Below are 24,572 nucleotides of genomic sequence, written 5' to 3'. Positions count from 1 at the left end.
GTGTCAAGTGCACCTCTCGGCTTGGTGTCATCAGCAAACTTGCAGAGGATGCACTCAATCCCAGTGTCTATGCCATTAATAAGGATATGGAAGAGCACAGATCCCAAGACAGACCCCTGAAGGATACCACTCATCACGAGCCTCCAACTGGACATAGATTAGTTGACCACAATCCTCTGACAGCAGCCATCCAGCCAATTCCTTAACCACTGAACAGTCAACCCTTTAAATCCATATCTTTCCAATTTTGTGATAAATTTAGTCATATATCAAGCTACAGGCTAAACATTTTGCCATTTAGAAGCCTTAGATCAGCAGCTGTAGTGGTATTTGTGTTTAACGGGCATAAAGTAAAGTGCTGCTTAATTAACCAGCAACAAACCTAACATGAGTGTTTCAAAATATGATTAAAGTTCAAGAATTCTCTCTATGAAAATTTCCATTTTATTAACTAAAAAAAACAAAAAAAACAAAAAAACCAACACTGAAAATTTTCCACAGAAAAACACCTTAAAGTAAAATATTTCATTTTGAATCAATTCACTGTGAATGGAACACCTCCCACAAAGGAAAGTTTATTTATGATGATATATTACCTGATATAAACTGAAGTGCCAAATACTAAAACCTCATTTTTTTTTAGTGAGTTAGGCTGTTTGCTTGGAGTACCCAAGATGAAGAACAGAAATCCTCCTACCTCAGTCCATTTGGAAGATGTCTGGAGACAAATGACTCTTGCCTTATGACGGCCTCATGTTATCACTCACATCTGCATGAGCCTCTGCAGAAACAAGAAGAAACAAAACTGAAGAGATCGTAAAGAAACCTTGAAAGAGAAATAGAAAGACTGTGTGATAACTAGAATAGCTAGAGGCTTTTTTTTTTGTAAATCTATCTTGCAATACAAATGAGACATCTGAAAATTAGCTAAGATCATACTGATGGTCTTCCTAAGGAGAGCTATGGCACAATTAGGGAAATGATACAAATGATTTGCTAAGCATCACCATCATGACTTCCAAAACCATGGAAAAGTACTATTCCAAAACGTCAAAGCATTGTTTTCATCTATAATGCCAGCTGAGCAGGCCAGTGAATTCATTCCTGCTTACCAATAAACTTTTATTTAGTTTTCCACTGTGAGATTAGATCATGCAGGAAAAGTTCAAAATAATACCGTAAAAAGAGATGAACTCACACAAGATTTTCATTGGTCATTGGAAAAAAAGTAAAAAATCTGTCAAACTACTGAAAATGAATTAACTTTGGATACTTGAATACATAAACATTTCTGCAAAAATGCTTCAGGACAAAAAAATTTATTTACCGTGCCCTCCAGGGAAATGTACCTCATCAATCCCTTGTCACTAAATCACTTGCTAACAGTTATGGTGTGAGGTAAAGTGCTGTTTAGTCCCGATGAGTTTAAAGACCTTGATGCCTAATGAATTCTCCTATTCATACTGGAGGTTACATCTGTACTAGGCTCTTTTAACAACCTGGTGCTGAAAAGATCTGATGTAATTTTATTATTTACTAAACAGGTGTCAGTAATCATATCCAGTGATGTCAGGCAGCTTGATGGGAATTTGCTTTAAGATGACTATCAGAGACAGCACTCCATAACCATAAAAAAGGCTCTCCTCTAGGTAGCCAGAGCCTCACAGCACATTCACCCGGCTGACTGAGCGAAGGCTAGTTAGTGTCGTCATGAGCAAGAGCAATTACTGAGTAGTTCATAGTGCCAGAGTTAATTCTGAAAACCTCATTAACAAAGTTAAGACTTGTTGAGCTCTTGAGTTTTGCTTCATAGAGTAGCCTTTGCTCATGCAACTGAGCACCTCAGCAAACACATAATCTGGGTCCTTCCCTCCACCAAAATACTCCCATATGCTCAGCAGAGCTGCACTCTTTCAATAGAACACATGGGCACATCTCATTCACCCTGGTTACAGAGGGGGAGTACAAAGGTTTTGGTTATTTTTTTGTTTGTTTGTTTTTATCATTAGGAGATAATGAAAGAGCTGTCAGCGCTGCGCTGCTTCGCTGCTATAAACTAGTCTGTAGGCTCCCAGATTGTTTCTGAGTTACTTCTTGAGTAACCCCATGGCCACCTTTCTGGGCAGGACAAATCCAAGCACAGGTCTGGAATAAAATTGCTTTACATTTAGTAACTTGTGCAGCATTGATGTGCAGTGGGTTTGCAAAAGATTTTGGCTTTGCATCACCATTCCCTTGGCATGAGAGAAATCTGTGGCAAAAGGCAGAAACGCCGTCTTCTGGATGACTTATGCCCAGGGCAGTTGCAAGATGAGGCTCCTCAACTTGTAGAACTTATTTTCCTCCTAACATAAATTTTATCTAGGCTATTAAATATTTCTACCAGATTTACTCTCAAGACAAAAAAAATGTCTGTTTTAGCTAATTGAAAGTTTTCACAGAAAACAAAAAATTCTACAACATAAGGAAGATTTTGGCTGAAAAACTTTCTTGTTTCAGCCTCATACTGAAAACTTTCCAGGTTAGACTAAAAATGTTTAGTCTTTAGTGACAACGTTAAATTTTCCATGGAAAAAAGAAATGTTTCCCAGAGATGTTAATAAGCTACAAGCTGTATTCCTCATTGCTGGAAATGTATTTGTTTGACTATATAATTTCAGGCATTAAATTTGCATTCATATCCCTAAAGTTTTAACAGCAGATTGCTTATTTTCATCAGAGCAGTAAAACAACATCAAAACTCTATACAGGCTTTCACTGCAGATATACAGTCATCCTAATTTGTTCAGCTTCACATGTAAATTAAAGGCATTGTAAAGTGGCATTTGAATTCATAGCAAACTTGCTACCACTTATTTGACCTGCACATAGTCAGTCTACTTTGGCTCTACTAGATGTTGGTAGTTTGCTCTAACACACTTTTCAAAACATGTTACATTAAATCACACACTTCTTCAGATTTGAAGAGTAGATCATAAGCCTGGAAGTTTATCTACTTTTTCCAGCTACATCAGTTGCATCTAATAAAACACATTACCGAATTCTTGTCTTGTTTACATCCCACAAAGGCAGTCTTAGTGTAGAAAATGAACATTGACTCAACGGAATTGAATGGGCTTTGTCAAACTAGGATCCTGACAGATTGTTGGTTTTTTTTTTGCATCCACCAATACACTATACCAGTAAATTTCAGTATTTTTGTTAGATTAAATAGAAAAGTTTCTACTCCATAAGAACTAATTTTCCAGCTCTAAGACTATGTGTTTTTAGAGTTTTTTTTCCCTTTCAATTTTGTTTCTAGGTAGTTAGTTCTTCCTTCCTTAATGGCTATTTAATAAGACCCAGCTGATGCTCAATGAAGTGACCAAACAGCACCTGAAAGAGATGGGATGTAACATTCATATAAAGTGCCTGAGTACAATCATTGTTATTAAGAGGATAACCAAATGAATTCATAACGATGGGACACTCATTTCAAAGTGTTTCCATAGCTGTTACACATCAGGAAAAATAGGGAAGTTACCTCATTTTCTCCAATCCTAAATAACCTAATAAACTCACCAAAGAAATTAATTAGCCAATATTTCTTGAAAATTCATAACAAAGTTTCCATTTTTCCGTCAGATAATTCCTTAGTGCATTCTGGTTTTTAACTTCCTTCAAGTCTGGATCATTTTGATGTGTGAACAGACATTTTGTGTTTCCATGGGTTATTTCCACAGGTTCAAATATCTTATGTAATTGACATTTTCCTGCTTAGAAAAACTGTCAAACTTAAAAGTAGCAGTTGATTGATAAAACATGGGTTTTGTCTGTAACTTAACTTCATTGTTGGGGCTTATTGCTCAAGCTCTGAACAACTTCTCTCTTCAAAGTGACACGCATTCAATTATTTATTTTTTATTTTTTTAAAGCACCTACATCTTAAAGCTTAAAAGCAGCAATTGCTTTTTCTTTTTTCCTTACAGGTAGATCTCAACAATTTGCTTCTCTTTACAATTGCTACTTTTTAGATAAGGACTGCAACTTGACTTTAAGTCCAAACTCAGTATAATACTGATTCACAAACATTTATTCTTTCCAATCCTGACAACTATAAACAAGAAAACAAAAAGAGCACTACATCTATGGCATTTACAGAGGACTACAGCTATACGGGCCATAAAGCAAACGACAAAGACCATTTTTAATAACAAGAACAAGTTATGAAAAGAGCATTTCTTCTAGCTATAACAAATGCAGTGCAGTAGTGTGATCTAGAGCCCGACTGGTATTTTTTTGTTGGCTTGCTGGGCTTTGGGCCTTGCTCTTGGTTGAGAACATGAACAAGTTGGTATAATTGAAACAGACATAGTAATAGTGCAGAGGAGTGTGTGGAGATGGCAGTTGCCTTTGTCTCTGTGCATCCTCCAATGCGATGTTTCATGATGGGCAACCATCTGTGTTTTCCACCTGAACATCATTGATTTACACTGCAAACACTCAGCAGTGTCTTAACAGCACTTCACTGTTACTGCTCTTTATGCTCAGATAACCAAGATAGGGATCACAGAACCCCTTCACTGCCCACGAACTTCTCAGTAGTACTGCACCCTGATTTCCTTCACATGGGGCAGAAAACCAGGAGACAGAAGGCAGGTAACATCTGATTCAATAAAAATGCTCTGCTTTTTCCCCCACAGGGCATCTCGCATGGTGATGGCCTCCAACAGCCTTTCCTCCTCTTTGAGCCTGCTCTGCTCAGAGATGTCTCAAAACCACCCTGCCCCACGGGTTTAATTCTGCACCACTGTAGGCAGCGCAGTCTCAGAATCAAATTCAATTGTCCTGAGCAGGGTTGGATTGAAGCAAGCACCAATCTTTTTATTTATTTATTTATTTATTTAGAGTCAAGGCCCAGATACAGTAGTTTCACATGCCTTTGGCAGAAAAATGTTATTGCTTTCTGAAGCAGTTGTTTTTTTCAATGACATGACTTCCTGCAGGGGCGTTTTAATTATTGTTGGTGTATCACCTAACTTAGTTATGTATCGCTTTGAAGTTTTTCTTTGCATCTGATAGTAACAGGATAGCAAATAAACACTGACTGTGTTTAGTCACTTCCCCTTGCCCTGCATAGGCTTGGTGCAGCTTCTTCTTTGGATTATGCAAGCACAGGGCAGATGGAAAAGGAGGTCCAAAAGCAAAATGCATGTACTGACACCTTTATGCTAGCAAGTGCTTTCTCTTAAGCTGCCCCCCTATTAACAGTCAAATGGAAGTCACACACATGAACTCCACAATGGCAGGTCAAAGCCTGAAGTCAGAAAATTGCTCAAGACTAAGAGGGTGAACAAATGTGTTAAAGGACTGTTCCCAGGTGAGAAAAAAAATGAAGTCACAGATTTTGAACTGAATAGATTGCAGCAAGAGTTGCTGCACGGTGGCACAGCAGCAAGATTTGCAAGTGTTTGCATATAACTGCATGAAATGATAGCCCAGCTACCCACAAAACAGACGCAAGGAAATCTTCCTTGTTGTACTGCCAAGGTAGGATGGAAGGGCTTGATGCTAGCCAGATGGCAGCAGAGTATGCACAACCTACAGCAAGCTGCTGAAATACATCCCAGCTCAAGTCTCCTATTACTTTGATGCTTCTAACATATTTACGTACCAAGGGCTGGGTGATGACACCTCACTGCACTCAACTTTGAGTCTTCACTTTGAACAAGTTACCTCCTCCCAATCCAGGTAACAGTTAAGTATTTTAATTTCATTTACTTTTTCCTAAGTTAAACACCAGAAAGTTGTCTTCTACTTAATAACAGCAACAAAGCAATTCAAAAAAAAGCCAGTTCCTGAAAGGCAGCTTGCCAGCAGCCAGATAAAACATTTAAAACCACTGACTGCAGAGTACATGCATACTATGAAACTGTGAGCTGGGCCACTCATTCTGGGGAAACCCTCTCTCGTCTTGTAAGAATTTGAATAATTTTTATAGTCAGATGGAAGAGATTTTCTGGGATCACTGAACTTTCTCCCTTCTTACCAAAGGCAGTAAGAGAAGGTACCATGAGAACAGCTTTTAGCAGAAGAAGTTATTATTAATGGTTTCTTCATTAACTGGGCAATTTCAGTCCCATTCTGCCTCTCCCATTGAGGATGGAAGTTCTCATCTTTCAAAAGCAATCTGAGCAAGCCGTATGAGGATTTCACCATTTGTGGCTTGAGAAAGTAGAGATGAAAGACTTCTAAAACCTTTTGCTTGTTTTCTGCTCTGTGATGATTATGACATTACTCACCACATGTGCCATCCTCCCATCCCAGGAGACAGTTCTGGGGAGACCCAGTGGACAATATAACTCATTTCTTACTTACGGGCTTGCAGTTTCCATCTGGTTTTTGCCACCGCAGCTGAAGTCCCAACAGAGGGCTGTGAAGCTCAGTAACTACAGCGCTATTTACATTGGGAATGTCTCAAAGGAAGGTCACAATCCTACTTCAGGGCTACATGGAGCCATAAAACCTTATGTTTCTATAACAAAGTGTTTTTAAAGGCTTTATTTTTTTGCACTGAATTCTGTGCCATGCTGAGGAAATGCCTTAAAGATGGAAGATGCATCCACGTAGCCACTTGTGAGAGCTCTGTGACTGCACTCACGATTCATGAGAAGCAAAAGTCCAAATAAACAGAAAGAAATCCTCCAGCTGGCTCTCCACTCCCACTTCCAACCCTGTACACTTGGTGTTTAACATTTTCAAAGAGTATAGACTTTTCTTTTCCCATAACCTGAAAAATATGGAGTATAGCAGCAAAACTGAGCAGAACATGAACCTGGAGATCCTTTGCACTTTCAGGTCTTTCTGCCTCCCTCTTTGGTAAGGCTTGTTTTCAAATCCAAAGCCTTTCTGCCAGCCCCTAGTGAATAAACCTCATTTAATAAAAGGACAGGAGTCAACACTCAGCTCATATGCCACAGCCACACAGCCTGCCCACACTTGTGACCACAGTACCAAATAATGTTCTGAAATTCTATTGCTTCAGACCCACAACAATCTTTGAACCTACACAGATGTCCAAAGATGAAAGAGGAAGCGAAGCTGCTGAGTTCCTTTCCTGCCATGACAGAAGACTACAGGCCAGTCAACTACTTCCTATAGTCAGCTCCACCCTCTGAAATTCTGAGAAAAAAGGGAAAAAAAAAAGCTCAGCTAATGAGAATTGCAGCACTGTTCACTCCACAGTAGTTAAGGTTGTATTCATTATAAATCCCCTTTTCAAGGTTTCTGTCATTCAGCCATAAAAATCATTCTGGGTTGAAATTTAGCATCCAAGCTTTCTGCCCAAGGACAATATTTTTGACAGAATTTGGAAACAATTGGTTTGGCAAAGCACATCTGAAGTTTTAAACAGCGCAAAAAAGAATGGTGGCTAGTGGTGTCAGATGCTATTACTTTATGCTCTTATAACTTAAAAACAACTAATTTAGTTTCTGTGGTTGTTATTACTCCATAATTTCCTCTGAAATATTTGGCCCATTCCTAATAACAAACTCCTGTAAATTGCTAGCACTGCTCTAAATAGAAATATAATAGCATTCCTGGGCCAAATCTTCAGCTGCTATAAATTAGCTTAGTGTCATTGCTGCCCACGTTCAGCAGCTGAGGTGTTGGCTCCAGGTGTTCAGCAAAACTCATTTTGGTGTGAGCATGTTTCTGGCTGGCTCCATTAGTTCTTTGCTGGGCAGTTCCCAGGAGTTTAGAAAGCAGATGGTTAGGTAATGTCTTCAGGATCTGACAGAAGCGGTCCTGCTCTCATCAAAGCCTGTTGCTAAACATCACTTGACTTCATGCGCTGAAGTCAACACCTCCACCTAGAACATGCAAAGTTTTCCTGGGAAGCACTGTCGCACCAGGAAGTTAGGCTGGCTGCATCCAAACCAAAATCTAAGTCAGGCTCCCTCAGTGCAATGAATCACACACACGTTTAGCTTCTCTTGTTTTATCCTTGCAGCAGCTGCTACCTGAGAAGCAGCTGTTAAATTCAACCTGGTTGTATTTCATGCAAGACTATATGTTTCAGGTACACTGCATCCTGAGGCACAATAATTGAACTGTGTTGATGGTAACAAGTTGGTTCTTTCGTGCCACGGGGAAATCCAGTGCTTGCTTCTGTTTGAATTCATGCAGCAGTTCTTTGAGTGGAATATTGAACACTGGGTGAGGATTCGGGTGTTTTCAGAAAGGCTGATCACAACAACTTCTTCCCCCTTCTTCTTGCATTCACAGAAATTATATTTTTCTTAGAAAAACTGAAGTTTGGATAAACGAGTACTTTGGAAATTTCTAGCTAATTTCTGGTTAACTTAACAGTTCTTCTCCCATTTGAACTGATCTTCAGAGTAAAACCCAAACTCATGGTACCGTATCAGTATAATGTTTCTGCCTACTGCAAGCCCTCTGCAGATCCAACCAGAAGTCACTGTGAAACAACAATGCAGCTGGAGATGGGTGGATTCTCTCTCCATGTCAGTGAGAGCTATTATGTGATCCCACATCTATTAATTGTTCAGTGGCCATAACAGCATCCTAGGTCTAAAATGCTGCGAGTTTATGAATCAGCTTTCCCTTAAAGATTGCTTATCCAGACAGAAAAAAAGAGAGACAAACAAGGAGGCTCCAACCAATGACAACAATGAAATGACATGACTTCTTTCCAATCCCTGTAACAGCAACAGGCCCGAAAAATAGCAAGGTGTGGGACAGCTCAATCTATTATTTTCAGAATAATATTTGTTGATTCCTCACTTCCCTCTGCAATACCATCACATTTAATCATGAAAGTCAGCGAAAGGTTTTATTTGGCATCTGTGTCTACTGTAGTGTAGGGAATAGAAATTTTGGGCCTCTAACAGCTATGGAGAAGGGCCTTAAATATTACATCATTTATCAGCAGTCCTTCCAAAAAAAAAAAAAGGAAACATTCCACAAAAACAATTTACTTGTCTTAATAATGTAAGCAGAAATTGAAGTGGAGAAATCCCTTCTGGCAATGTTTTTGACAGTTACCTTCATTTTCATCATTGCTGACTGCACATATCTACTTTGAAAATGAATATGCTTTCTACTTCAAAAGGAAAAGGTACACAGGAAAGGAGTGTGAGAAGGACCTTATAATGTAGAAATTCATTGACTACAATATTTTTCAGGAAGTTCACCTACTCTGAAGTTCAGATTTTCTACCTTTGCGAATATTAGGGAAATGTTACATCACATTCACTAGGAGAACATGCCAGGGTTTTGGCTCAGCCCCACAAAAACTTTTAACTAGAATCATAGAATCACAGAATCATAAAGTTGGAAATGACCTATAAGATCATCTAGTCCAACCGTCTTCTCATTACCACTGCCACCACAAGCTACTAAACCATATCTTGCAGCTCCTCAACCAGATGCCACTTGAACATCACCAGGGACAGTGACTCCACCATCTCCCTGGGCAGGCCATTCCAGTGCCTGACCAATCTCTGAGAGAAAAAGTTTTTCCTCATGTCTAAATATGCTTTTAGGCAAAAAGATATGATATGTACAGCATATATACTCATGACTTCTTCCTAGTCAGAATAATAGGAATAATTCAGGAAAGGAACCACTGAGAAGGTACGTCTCAGTTTCCATGTTACATTTACTGCTGCCATTAATGTTAGGTTCTAGGTTCTTCAGCTACAATTAGACCTCTTCTGTGCTTGGCCCTTTATAAAATCAGAAAGCTAGTGTCCTAGTTTCAAACACTCTACTGTGGGTACAACTGAATAGCACCAGGTCTAGGAAGTCCTGTCTTGCACTGGGATAACCAAAGGCCAGGGAGGCCAGCAGCTCAGGGCTAAGCAAATAGCCTTCTCAGGAACACAACCTTTGATAATACATGAAAAGCGGCACAGGAAGCCAATGACAGAAGTGGGAGTAGAGCCCAGACCTCATTTTCCTAACTACAGCAAACTGTCCCACAGGAGAGAGACACACAAGATGTTGAACAGTGCCATGATCTTCACTGAGATATGTCCAATGAATCTATGTTCTCCCCAGAGTTGCATTAACCCAGCCCTATTACAGTGCAGGAAAGCTGTGCACCTTCAGCCCAGCCAACCAAATAGGAGATAAGCAGTTTCCAAGTTCACTGTGGGGATCTCAGGCTCTTCGGAAGCAAACTGTGTATGAAAGTCACCTGACTGCTGGGTGGACAGCCTTGGTACTGCCACCAGTGGTGTCAGGTAGCAATAAGATCCTATGGGTGCATGCTGTGCATGTGACTGACTAAACTTCTGTGCAGAAATCAGCACTGAGCCAAATTTGATTCTCTTGTCTAACAAAGACTTAATTACTACAGAGAAAATACCCTAAAGGGGTTGGGATGAAACAGATTATCTGTCAAGTATAGCTACACTCAGCACAAGTTACACCTTAATTCTTGCAGAAATGACAACAAAGCAGATCCCAGTTGACACTAGCACTAATTAACGTTACATCAAGCCTGTAACTGTTGCAGAAGAGAGTGATCTTAGGACTGGATCTTTCAGCAGGATTCAAAGAAACCAGCCAGTCTCAACAATTTTCATGAATACCACAGAACCTACATGGTTTCAAATTAATAAATACATGGCCACTTCCAACATCGTTTAGAATTCAAGGATTACATGCACAATTTATACCATGTAAACTAACTCTTATATGAGTGCAATTCAAGAGGACAGAAAAATACCTGCAAGTTGTCTTCAAACTGAAATACCTCACTGTTCTTGTAGAAGGGTGGTTGGTGGTAGGAAACCGCTTACAGTCCAGTTAGATAAAAACATTGTTTGCACAATAATTACTATTAAAAAAAAGTCAAGGCAGTTTTCAGAGACCTGGGTGCTCACTCAGTCATTTGGGGTAAGCGGACGTAAACTTAACTACTGAAGTAATAATGAGGTATCTAGTTTTGCCAGAAGGATGCATTCAAAAATTATTGCTTAGACACTGAAGGATGAGATTGGCTTACCAATAGCAATTTTTTAAGACAGATTTATGTTTTGTTGGTCTGTACTCTGCTTGTTTTCAAATCTTCCTCATGCAACCATGAGGAAAAGAAAGCCAAGTATAGAAGCACCATCAGACATATTTATTTATCAGGATACTCTGATTATTTCAGATGCTGAGCTTGGCTTCCTCTGACATTACCAAGCTCAGAAACAATTTTCTGACAGCTGCTCTGAAGAGCTGAAGAGGGTAGCATGATTCTGGCCCCAGCCCAGCAAGACCATATTATCTCAAACCCACACAAACACAAATAGAATGTGAGCAGCCCAGAGGAGAGCGAAGGCAGGCAGCAGTATGACAAGGACATGGGAAACCTCACCCTGCACACAGCTATCAGACAAGCAGGAAGCTATACTTTCCTTATTTATATCCTCCCTCAAAGTGAGTTACGGAATACTGGAAGAGCAATGTAACAACTACATTCCTCAGATTCACCTCCAGCACCAGATATTAAGCCCAGAAAGCATCAGATGCACTGTAGCCTGATGAGCTGTTGGCAGAAGATGGCTACTTCAGAAGTGCAAGGCTGAGAGACCAGCTCCCTGCACAGCCACAGAGCTGCAGCAATACAAACACCTGCCCCAGTCCAACTGGCTCTCCTCGCTTGAGCAGCCTCACCAGCACCCCAGCAAGCCCCTGCACAGTCAGAAACCCCAGCACCATGTCGTTCCCCCTGCAGAGAGGCCAGAGTGAAACTCCACAGCCTCCTCCCACAAGCTTCACCTCAGGAAGGGGCATCCAGCTCCAAGTATTTAAATGCGTGTACAATACCCCACACAGAGGCCCTTTATATGAAATCAGTGAACCACTGGATGTTTTAAATCTCAAAATACAGGAGAGTTTTGATTGCGGTTTGAAAAGAAAACTGAAAGGAAACCTTTGGAAGGAGAGCAGATCTCACCTAGTGAGATCCCTGCGAGTGCTGGGGATTAACACACGCTCGCAATTCCTCTTGAATACAAACAGCTTTGTTACACTGCCTGTGGCAGGCCTAAGAAGCTTTCATGTTTCAGTTCATGGTTTCAAACTCCAGTAACTTCTCATGCTCCTGAAAATATAAAAGGCCAGTGTGAAACAACCCATCTGACCTGGCTTGAAAAATTGTCTGACACTGTACCAGAGGGAGTAATGTGAGGAAATGGCTAATTTTCCATTGGTCCTACTCTTTGGTGCTCAGCACCCTCTCCAGCCAGCCATGTGGTTTTATGCTACCTGAAGAACCTCTCTCAGCTTGCTCCCATTCCCCCTCCATCCCCTCCCAATACTCAATTTGTAGCAAATCACAGCACTCAGCCCCCTTCCTTTTCCAAAAGGCCCGGATCCAGCTGGAAGCTGGTCCAAGCTGGGCCACTGAGAAACAAAGCAAGGAAAGAATAAACTGGCAGGGTAATCCCTTGGCAGTCCGTGCTTCTCATTAATCCACAGCACCACTCAGCTTCCAACATGATTGCTGCCCTGGAGACTGCCAAAGCACCTTGCAAGGGCACATCGGTGCCCAGCCAGGGAATTCTGCAGCAGTAAAGAAGATTCTGATGGACATCAGTTAACAAAGGGATGGCTTGTTTATACGCACTGCTGTGTAAAGCCTCTTCTGATAGCTTTGCTATCTACAACACTAAATACCACAAACAAAAAAGGACTAACTGTTCCCGGAAGAGCTGAGATTTCACTCTAGGTATTTACACTGTTCTTTGCCATAGATGAAGAATTACGATAAGAATTCAAGTGATTGTGTTAAAAAAAAACAGGTTTACAAACTTAAGAGGTTCCTCAGGAAGGAGGTCGGGAAAAAGAAAAAAAGGTAGCTTTAGTGTTTTAAAAGAAGGGACAGGGACTTTGGATCCAGGTTGCTAGCATGACTGGATGGCTGCAGCTCACCTCTTTGAGAAAGAACTGAGAAAATAAAGAATGGTGGTATAATAAATAATCACAAAAGTTTCAAACCATTGAGATGAGGACATTCTACAGAATGAACTTCAAGCTGATATTTGGTACAGGTTCTGGGAAAAATCAATCACAAACAACCCACAAGAATCACTCTGGTGTTTTTTCCTACCACTAGATTGGGGGAATTGCCAGATTTTTAGATTGCCTATGTGGGAAAAATGTGAGGACTCCAAGTGCCCTCAGTCCCATACTTCCAGGGCTGCCTCACCATATACACCCTATCCTGGAGGGCATCCATTTCCTTGCTGTGATGTTCTCAGGGATCCCAGAAAGATCTGAGATCTGACAGCTACTGTAGATGGATTTAGGAGACCCTGAGGGTCTGCTCCTTCTAAAACAAAACAACAACAAAACTAAAAGCAACGAAAATCTAAGGGTTCAAGCTGCTAGCAAAAAAATTCTTGCCAGAGCACATTTTGAAAATCCTCCTCTTTTTACCTTGGACCATAATGCAAAGTTACATAAATAACTAAACGAAAACTGGGCAGCATTTCAAGTAGGTCGGAGATGCCAAACTCCATCAGCTGCAGCCAGGCCAGGGAGGAGCCCTGGAGCTTTCCCACACCTCCTGGCTGACATCCATGAGGACTGCGGGGAGCCATCTGCTCCACAGAATGGTGTGGGGCACATACTGCTCTCCTCTGCTCTGGGAAGGGAGCAGAGAAGTAACTTTGCTCCCAAGGGCTTGTCTGATCTTTAGGAGGTGCTAATTTTAATATCACATTCCTCCCTTCATACCTTCCTTCTCTTTCCAGGCCTTTGCTGTTCTTTTCACAGCGGAGATAGCATCAGCTCCACCGATCCCTTGTGGCAAGTACAGAGATAGCATGTGCTTCCAGTCCTTTCTGCCTTTTGTGATGAGACATCTGGGTGATGCCTGGAACAATGGTATCTAGCTTTTGGTTTGAGCATCTGTGAGCAGCTCTTAGAAGAATCACAATGCTTCGCAAGAAACGAGAAAGATTTTGACCAAGCATAGCTGCCCGACTACCTTGACAAACTGCTTTCCCCCTCAAGCTGCATTCTGATTTTAGGACGCTCTTGGCATTGCACAGGAACAAAACACCCAGCTTGAAATCAAACAGCTCACTTTGCAGTGAGCTTGCAGAGGGCTGAGATTTCAAGCCCAACCTTCCTGATCCAAGCGCTCTGCAGTGAACAGTAAAGAGCAAAGTCTTCTGTTTTTACTGCTTGTGCAAAGAAAGCTTTACTTTTCAGGATTTTGTGCACATCCAAGTGGAGCAGATTTCTCTCTGGCTCCGTAGAGATTCTTTCCACACTGCCATCTACCCTTTTTTTTTCTTTTAATTCCCTTCTCTCCTTTTCACTGGCATTGGCATTCCTTTGGAAGACATTTAATTGCATAATTCAATGACCTTCCCCACCAAGAGCCCTATTTGCAAGTGTCAGCCCCAACTTGGAGTTCAACCCTCAGTCAGAGGAGCAGTAAAGCTGGCAGGCTTAAGTACTACAGGAATGCTAACATTGCAGATCTGAGAGAGTTAATTTGGTCAGAATGCACTCTAGTAATGTTTATGTTTTAGATAAAGTGCCTACAATGTTGCAGCTTGCCCTTCTGACCCCATTTCCTCGTTAGTGTGCAGCTCAGAGAAAGTGATACTTAATTCCAAATCTTTGCTTTTATTAGCTCCCAGAGAGGGATAGGATTTCATCCCAGCCTTATCTCTGTTATAAACATCCTGTTACCATTCATATCACAGGGATATCTTTGGGAAAATGATTAAATATGTTCCAGCAGACACAAACGGCATCCCCCGATCAGTTTTGCACAGTATGAAGTGACTTTGTGCTTGTGCGTGTTGTCAAACAGCATGAGTCTAATCACTGCTAAAGGGGTGGAAATTTTACATACAAGTGTGAAAACACGTGGGGGCTCTTCTACTACAAACAACTATCTATGCATTTAAAAGACATGCCCAAGTGCTGTATGAAGTCCTAGCATTGCTTGTATTCAGAATTTCAGCCAGGGATTTCTGAAAGCCAGTTTAGCCGTGAAGGTAGCCAAAAGGTCTGATTCTTCATTCTTCTTCATTTATGAAAACTCATTTTTTCAGCTGCTGCATAGCAGCTCTGCTTACTTAAGGCATGCACAAGCATGACCTAAGTGGCGCTTCTGCAGCTTTGCACCAGTTTCAGCATCAAAAAGTCTTGGCACGTTCTTGGAGCAGTATTTATAACATTCAATTCATATTTCTGGAATCATTTAAGCAAGCTGTACTGCAAAGTGTGGTGTGCTCAGGTGGGCAGACTCCTGGAGAACCCCTAATGCTGCCAGGTTAGCATCTCATATCATAGCTTTGCAGCAGCAGCTTTTGAGCCAGAGTCTGCATCCATGAACTCAACTACAGGGTTCACATTGAGACTACGAAAGCAAGTCTATTTAGGCTGTTCAACAATAGTTGATGTTTCTAGAAGTACCCACGGCCTGTACATTTCAAAGGATTCACAAACCAAAACATACTCAATAACCTTGCCCTAAAGCACTTTCTTAAGGTATCTGTAAATTAACCAGCATATACAGTGAAAGAGAGGAAAAAGTACCTCATGATGTATTACAATTGGCTTATGGCAAAATCGGATATACACAGAAGCACAGGAATGGGGTTCTCTGCTGGTAAAGAATTTGCGTTTCCCAGATTCACAGGGAACCGATGGTTCCTGTAGATGCACAGGGAAAAAAAGAGCTTTGTGCAGGATAAGTACACATCCTGAGACTCACTTTGCTATGGCTGAACCAAATGCTGATGCATCAACTAACTGCAACATCTTGAGAAATTATTTTCTAGTTCTATCTTTTGCACTAAGGACATTCTTTGGTTTCTTCATTATGAATAACCTTGGCCAAGATCATAACTATCTTCATGTCCAAACTTATAAACTTTTGAATTCAGTTATTTTGGAATATAATTTCAGTGTCACAAAGGGCAGGCAGGCAACCAGTTCTCCATGACTTTCCACCAAGCTGGATGCCAAACTATGAATGCTTTTGATCTATGAAATTGGTATCTTACTTGAGTAAACCCCTGGATTTCCAAGCTTGCTCAGCATGCAGCAGGACTCCTCAATTTGGAGCTGCAGCTCAGCCCTACGTTCCTGGATATGCACCCACAAATAGTTCTGTGTAGCAGATATTGCTTGGAACTGGTCCCTATCAAAATGCATCCAAACTTTCAAAGTTTAAACCTCAATCTAAATGTATTTTATAGCTTGAACCTGTCAGATGGATTCCTGTATTAGCAGATACGTGGAATCCAAGGCAAAAAAGCAAAACTGTTTCCAGTCTAATAGCTAGAGTAACACTAGCTGAAAATCACAGTTGTTTCCCGTGGAAGTTGAAAAGTGTGTAAATACATAACCACCTACTCAACCTCTTTTGGGAATACTTTTTCAGTAAGTTGCTGATAACAGGAAAAAAAAAAGCCAAGAAAACACACAGAAAAAAACATTTTCTGACATGTTCTGTAACCAGCTTCTAAGTCCTTTCCATTTGGAGCTTTGACTTAAAGCAATAATTTTGAGAGGTAAACAAAAACAAAATTCCTAAAGTGAAAATTTTAAATGCAAACTGAATTTCATGGATAAAGTTAACTTCAGCTTTTCTTTTGTTCCTGTCCCACCAAGGATTGAAAGATTAAAAATATTTGAGATTTCCCTTCATATTTGCTGGAGGCCATTATACATCAAGTAGCTTTCCAATTTAATCTTTTGATTTTAACAGCCTTTATATCTAAATTAAATGATATATCCTCCAGGGGACAAGGAGAAAGAATGGCCCCTCTGTTCTCCAGCCATTTCAAATTTTCTTTCTCTTTGCTAAAGCAGGAATAGGATGCCGCATGTACTACGTGATGATAATGACCAGGGAAAGGTTTGACTTCATGCAGACCTGGCAACATCACCCCAGCAGTTGTCGGCTCTGGCTCAGGGGTGCTGGAGCATTGTGGGGCTGTAATAGCATCAGTTGACATAGGAACTGTCCTATGGCACAACATGACTTACTGTTTTCTGGAACACCTGGAAAGGGTCACACTCAAGCAGTCAAATAAGCCATTGGATTATTTGTCCTTGAGCAACTTTTTCAAAAGTGCATCTCCACTAGAGAAAGCAGCCCCAAATAGCAATGCAAAAACCATGCCCTTTGGGATCATCTTCCTCAGCTCAGCCTCCTTGGGAGGAGGAGGTGGCAATGTGGGTTCAGCATGGAGACGCACACTCAGGAGGGTGCAGAGAGTACATGCTTATCTCCCCAACAGCTACTCCTCCCATCCACAAATGGGGTTAAGCTCCTACAGCAAACTCTGTTCATTTCCCTGTTTGGCATGCAGCCAGAAGCTTTTGCCTTCCAGTCATGTGAACTTTTCAATTTGTGATTCCTACAAGCTGAGCTTACATGAAACTGTTTCCTGAAATAACTGTTTTCATTCTCCCTCCATCCCTCTCTCTACCTCACCATTTCTGCTAGCGTAAAACCAAGCCTGTTTATCGATCAGCCAATAAACAAATACTCTGGAAGCCCAAGGAATACTTTAAAACCTACAGTGACAGTCTCCTATCAGATTTGAATAGTTTAACTACACTTCCCTCAAACGTTACATCTCTTAATGTGTATTTAAACAAGTCTTGGCCTCTTGGGTACATTTTTAATGACCTCTGTTTTAACCCTGCATAAATGAAATGCTCTGAGTCATGAGTTTTGCTGAAGTGGGTACTGGATCACGAATTCCAATAAAAAGAACACACATCAGATCTAGAAAGGAATCTGCTGTTTTTACCATAGCTGAACATAAGGAGCTAAGGAACATTATGCCCTGGGACATAGTTTGCAGCATGCATCATTGGCATGAGCAGAAGAAAACTACAGTATGCAACTGTTTCATTCACTCAGAACCAAGACACTATTAAGCAGTAGGACATTCTAAAGGAAGATGAATGGGTACAGGATAGGAGATCTGCTGCCAATTAAAGGCAGATATAGGACACTAGGTGGATTGAAGTGACTCACACATAGTGGAGTCAAAATCAGGAGCAAGGAATCCCTGCCTACAGAGAAAGCAGCACATTTGCTCAGCAGCAAGCAGGGATGAAAAAAAAAGCCATGAGAATGTGAGGTCAGGACAGTAAGGTAACAAATTTTTAATTATTTCACAGGCAGATGGCGAAATCTCATCTGGAATAACATGTCAGCATCTGCTTGCTTTTCCTGAAGGTGAAGTAGATTAGAAAGAATTAAAAATGTTGAGAGCCACAAAGTGAGAAAGCAAAAACTAAAAGAATACATTTGAGAATAATAGATACTAAAAATGGTTGGCCTTAAATTTTTTTTCACTTAAGAAAAAAGAAAAAAGCCAAACCCCCACAAAAACTCACCATCACGAAAACCCTCAACTCCACCCAAAAAACACATACCTTCCTGGGAGATGCCTCCTCCTTGCTTTCATTTTTATATCTCTTACTTTTATTTAGAAAACTACTGTCCTACTGAGTTCTTCAGCGTGACCTTAAGCCTGACATTCTGAATCCATGTCAGGTCTTGAAAGCACATACTTAAGTTTCAATTGATTTAACAGGGATTTTAATATGCATTGAAGACTGAGGTTTTCCAGGATTTGGGCATCTCTTTGGCCCAAATTTTGCTCAGAAGAGCTGAGCAAAGCATTATGTACCAGTCACTCACGTCAAGAAACGCACAGCCAGAAGACAGGAAGCACCAATGGCTGGAATTCTGAGAGATGCACAGCACTGTTGGCTAGGTTTGGACAACCCCAAGAGACAGAGGAAAACAAACACCACTTCTCAATAAATCCATTAAGATAAAACTCTAGTGCACTCCAAGGAAAACGTAGGATGTTATGGGACAGGAGCACACCATGGTACCGAGTACACGAATGCAGCAGAAAATATTTGAGGATCTTCTGCTGTCTCCCCAGCCTCAGTGTCTGACCTGGCCAGCTGACGTACGGTTTGACTTATTCCAATTACAGAAGGATTAAAGGAGGTCACTTCACCTTAGCACAAAAGCCTAAGCCCAGCTTTCTTCACAGCAAACTACCTTCCTTTAGAGGCATGCTGATTACAATCAAGAATGCACAAGATTTCTACAGATAGAAAAAGAAAAGCTTATGCTCTGCTCTTTTCAGTGAATGCTTTTCTTGTGTGTGAATGTTTTTCCAATTTAATATTTGTTTTCTGATCTACCTCTTCCCTGTATTTTTTCAATAAGCAGTTCTGGTGTTCAACCCAAGGAACTGTCAGGCTGGGTTGGAAATGCTGAGACTTGACATTTCTAGATTAAATGTCAACCAGATGTTTGTGCACTTCCCTTACAAGCCTTTCAAGAAGCTTCTCAATTTAGTATTGGGTTTCCCCTAATAGCGAAACACAAGTTTGTACGTTACTAGTTTAGGCTGAAAGAGATTGAAAGCCTCAGGGAGGAAAAGAAATCATTGGTACCTGAGCAATAGGAAATATGATTCCAAATTGCAATCTGCAATAGCTGGTGTCCTTTTTTCTTTGCAACATAGTTGAAGTCCAACTGAAATAAATTAGCTTCAAATCCAGAAACTATTTTTATATAATACTAACATTTTCCCTTAACCACTGAAGCTAGGGAAACACAGAATGGGATGAGGCCCTTCCCTTAATCCGCTCAGCCACAGTGCCAGAGGTGGCACTGCTTCTGACAATGGAGAGTAGAATACAAGGGAAAATACTGAAGAGATTTATTAATGAAAAGAGATGAGAGTGAGTGAGAAGTATTGCAGCTGTAACAGTCTCTAGAGCACCCCGGGTTTTCCACTGCCCTCTCATCCACATGCAACCTTGGGAACAGCAAGTCTCAGTTCCTGCTCTGTAAAATGGGATTTATAGTGGGATTTCTTTTGTACATGTGCTGCATCTTGTACGGTCTTCAGGATAAAGGACTTACTACATTTCTCCCATGTACTGCAGCAGGGCCTCAGGCAGAGATGAGGAACTCTAGGTGCCAATGTATTCAATAAATAAGGACATAAATAATGTAGTTACAACATGTGGCTGAGAACTGGCTCTCATCCCAGAAATTCAGAGTGAATTTTCCTGTTTTTGTTGGTTTAATTTGATTCCAGTTTCTTGGTCAAAGTAACAATACTTTAATCTGAATTTTCAATGAGAAATCCACAAGTAGACCTGGACAATGGCACTACAAATGAGCCACCAATGAACATCAGCACAATGAGGAAAGCATCAGCTAATTACAGTTCATGGGGTAGGAAGATCAACTCCCATCCCAAGCCATATCTTTATCTTACAGCTGCATCGAAATCCCAGGATCCAAGTTCTTTTGGATTAAGCCTCTCTGTAAGAATAATAGTAATAAAAAACATAAAAGGTAGTTATATGTGCAACATACTCTGCTAAAGTTAAGGTCAAATTCTTATTCTCTGCATGTAACACGTTCCAAAAGTAGTTGTTAGAAATTAAAAAAAAAAAAACACCAAGCCTACTGGGGCAAGCATTCTGCAAGAAGCAAAACACCTCACCAGCCTGAATCCGCCCTCCCTGTGTGCAGTGGGAGCCATGCTCATCAGCCAAGAGCTGGTTCCTACCCATGAAAATGCAGGCAAGGTTTCCCACTGAATTTCATTACTGAGAAAAAGGAGCAATTCCACAAGACTGAGTAAATGGCTTCCAGACCGTGGCGTGGCGCAACCAGCTGAGAGACTGACCTCGCACACTTGTGCAGCAGGAGGCTGGGAAATGTACTGGGTGGAATCCTGGCTCTGTTGAAGTCCATGGCAAAACTCCCACAGACTTCAGGCAGGTCTGGGTTTTCACCCGTTACATTTTCGTATGTGAGGGCAGCAACCCAATACCGGATTCTGTTCCACCCTCCCAGGTCTGTTCGGAGCCACTTGTCAGAGATCAATGACCCCTCCAGAGCTGCAACATTTTTCCCCCAGTCAGTCCATGAGCCCAGGGGAGGTGAACAGGTTGAAGGACTCTATAAGCGCACTGCTCAAAACCAAGCAGAAAGAAATCTGATAATACAGAACAACTCTTGTGTTACTAGGACCTGGATTATGCTGCTTGTTGTGGGGAAGCTTTGCTGAAGACTTTTTGAAAATAAATATGGTTAATCACTACAAGGGCTGGGTGACTTATTGTCTTGTGAAAGTCTCTTTTGACAACACAATGGCATCTGAAAAGAACAGATAGAAGAGATGCTCAGAACAAAAAGATATTGAAAAGAATAGTAAAAGGAAGTGAAACCAAGGCAATTAATCTATCCACAATGTTACAGAACAATTCCATGGGACTATCTTTGCATGAATTCAGAGATTGAGAAAGTGCTAAAATGAGTTCATAAACCTCTAGGGAAAAAGAAAACCAAACAAAAACCACCAAAAACACTAACACCTCCCCCATGGGCTCTATCCATCACTTGCTATAGGGAATGAGAACTAGTTCAGTGAGGCAATCACAGCATGTAATTTTGACATATTGTTCCGCTATTTGTTTAAAAAAAAAAAAAATCACAAATACTTTCTCTCAAGCGGTTAAGTAATAACCATATCCACTGCTGAGGACATGCAGGGAAGCATTCATTCAGGACCAGTGTCAGGTGACAGCTGTTTTCTGGGAAGAGCCACTTTCTGCTCCTCCACTCTGGAGCAGCACAGATAGAAAAGAGTTCAGTTTTGTTTACAGAGGCAGGAGAAGTGGTAGCCTAGCATGTAGTTTCTTCAGGGTTTGCAGAATAAAGTTTTCTCCAGGGCAACCCAGTTCCAAATATGACTATGTCATTGTGATCTTGAGTACTTGAAATGAAAAGGCAAACAATCAGTCCTGCTTTAACATGAGTAGCATTGACAGATAATATACATAATCCAGCATCTAAATCACAAGACGTAAGCCAGTGCTTCCATCACATTTCTGTCATTGGAGAACATCCAATTCAGACAAGATAGAAGCAAACCTCAAATAAGAGGACAGCTGGTCTCTCACTGAAGAATCTAGATGTTGTTTGATTCAAGAAAATGTAATTTCTAGTTACCAAAGCCACAGCTAAATATCACCAACCGTGCAATCATAGACAGATCTTTTTTATTTAATGCATACTTGAACAGAGGTGTTGCCTGGTGTTGTTTACAAATTATTAGAAGCCCCACCTGTAAAAACTGCCCTAGTGAGTTTACATTGCTCAAATGATTTTCTCCAAACCTGACTTCTTTTGTAGTATTCAGGCCTTAAGTCAAAAAAAGTTCGGTGTGTTTATAATCAACAACTCCTAAGACCAGCTTTATATATAATCACCTTAGCCCAACACACACAGGTAAGAACATGCAGAATCAGAATTCATCTCGCAAGGCAGGAGGTAGAATGCTCACACACAGAACTAGAAAACACGTTCCTGTGCACTGAAATAGTTTCACTGTTCAGGAACATTCTCATGCTCTTTAGAACTATGCTTAATTAAAATCTGATAAGAAGAAGGTTGCTGAATTGCATTGGTAACAGTTTATCAGTCTTTGACCTATTAAAGCGATGGCAAGAAATACACCACAGTTCATTTTACACTCAGTGTGAACCAAACAGCAGTGATGCTTCTAAGCATTGCACACTACCAAACCCACCTGGCTAAGCTTTTTCTTCACATCTTGTGTTAAGAAAAAAAAAACAACTAGAAAAGTAAGTCTTAAACTATGTGCATCAATACTGTCCAAACACACAGTCTCCCTGCTATGTGTTGTTAACACAGGAAGCACAAACAGCATGACCAAACACCCAGTTTCACCTCTAGGTTGCAGCCTAAAGAGATCACAGTAAAAGCTCTGTGCAATTGCAAGTCATGCTTGGCACAGAGATGGTTCTCAGAGATGCCAAAAGCCTAATGCATTCAGCAACAAAACATACATGCTTTGGGATGACAGCTGCAAAACTTTTCACTTGTGTAACGTACTTCTATTCAGACTCAAGTTATCCACTCCTGTTAAGCCGTTTTCCAAGACTATTTTTTTCAATGGATAAAACAAAATAAAGGAAACAACAACACATCAACGTTCCTACAAGTTACATGTTTTTCCAGCCTTTCTAAAGGAAGCTAAAGAGACAGTGGTAATTCTCAGTGAATAATGAACACAGGTAGTACAGTCACCTAAACCCCCCCTTGTTTGAGTGCCTGGCATGGTGCCACAGAGCAAACACTGAGTAATAAGTGACCTTCAGACCTAAGCAGACAAGAGAAAAAAAAACACTGAGAAACACATCATAGATGTCACCTTAATAATAGAGAAATAAACCACAGAGAACAATTTGCTTGATGGCAAAGAGGGAACAGCAGGTGGAAAGCACAACAAGCCTCAGACCTCTTAATACCCATTACAGCATATTCACTGTGGAAGACAAGGCGTTACAGGATACAGGAATAACTCAAAGCTCAGCCCCATACCCCTACAAAAGCCATTTCTTACATGGGCACAGAAGGATGTATCCCTCAGACAGGCAAACCTAGTTAATATTATTGCATTGTTGTATTATGTACACATACAGCATATAATTCTATTATACCCCAGGAATGCTGTGAGAAACCCTGCGTTTAGCTGCACAAGCCTCCCCATTGCTCAATATTGCAGGAAAGCTTATTGCCAAATACTACAGGCCACTTTTAGAGCCCACACCACCTGCACCAAATCACCCATACTCCTTATAGCAGCTGAAACAAAGCTCATGGTGAGCACAACCAGACAAAAATCCCTTTACTACTACTGTTTTATTACCAAATTACCACCTGTTCTAAAACTTACATGTTACAAAGATGCCACGTTTTACTGCTGCCCCCCCTTCCCCAAGCCTCAGACAGAATATCCCTACTACAGCATAATACCTCAAATACCACCATCAACTCCACACAAGAGGATTTAGCAGCAACACGGAGCTGCGTTCTCACCTTTAAAATACAAAAGGCTCCTCTCACAGGTGGTCTAATCAGTGGCACAAACTCCCAGCATACCCACTGGCCATCAGCCTTGAGCTACGCTACCTGTAGACGAAGTTTACTCTGCCCGTGATGATTTCTTGACTACTCTGAGACCAGATGCTGGATAAACTACAAATCTGGTTAGCAGTATCTGTTCTGCTGGGATAAACCCCAGACAGTTATCCTAAAGGCAAAGCTCTACAGCCAGTTGCTATGGCTTTTGCCTAAGTGCTATTTAGCGTAGAGGTGAGTACCCTGCACCTGTGGTGCATGGGTGGCTCCTTGCACAGCAAGTGCAGCTGTTTCTAATGAGAGCAGGGAGTGAGCCAGGGTGCTATAGGGGACCTCTTGCCTGCCCTGACTGCTTTCTTAGGTATGAAGCAGGATTTGGTCTGCAGATCGTGCTTTGGACGTCTTGGAGAAACTCTCTTTGAAATGCTGGTTTCACACAAATGAATAAATGAAAACATTTTAAAGTAGCCTCCCATTAAAGTAGTACATAATATTAAAGAAACAGAATTGATAGGAAGTGCTCATTTTGAGAAAAAGATATGCCATTGTTTTACATATTTGACCCAAGTTGATATTTTCAATC

The 24,572-nt window shown here is 40.9% G+C and overlaps 1 long non-coding RNA gene across 1 annotated transcript in view; it reads right to left on the bottom strand.

Annotated features, from left to right (window-relative positions):
- The window catches only part of LOC109365845, a 118,131-nt gene that overhangs the window by 25,026 nt on the left and 68,533 nt on the right, over positions 1–24,572 (bottom strand). The window contains exon 3 of the long non-coding RNA XR_002111621.1: positions 698–781. This is a non-coding gene — a long non-coding RNA (uncharacterized LOC109365845). The remainder of the gene's footprint in view (positions 1–697; positions 782–24,572) is intronic.

The sequence above is a fragment of the Meleagris gallopavo genome, chromosome 2 (genome assembly GCF_000146605.3).
Source record: "Meleagris gallopavo isolate NT-WF06-2002-E0010 breed Aviagen turkey brand Nicholas breeding stock chromosome 2, Turkey_5.1, whole genome shotgun sequence".
Classification (NCBI taxonomy): domain Eukaryota; kingdom Metazoa; phylum Chordata; class Aves; order Galliformes; family Phasianidae; genus Meleagris; species Meleagris gallopavo.
Note: the sequence above shows the minus strand (reverse complement) of the source record. Positions and strands in the feature narration are given on the sequence as shown.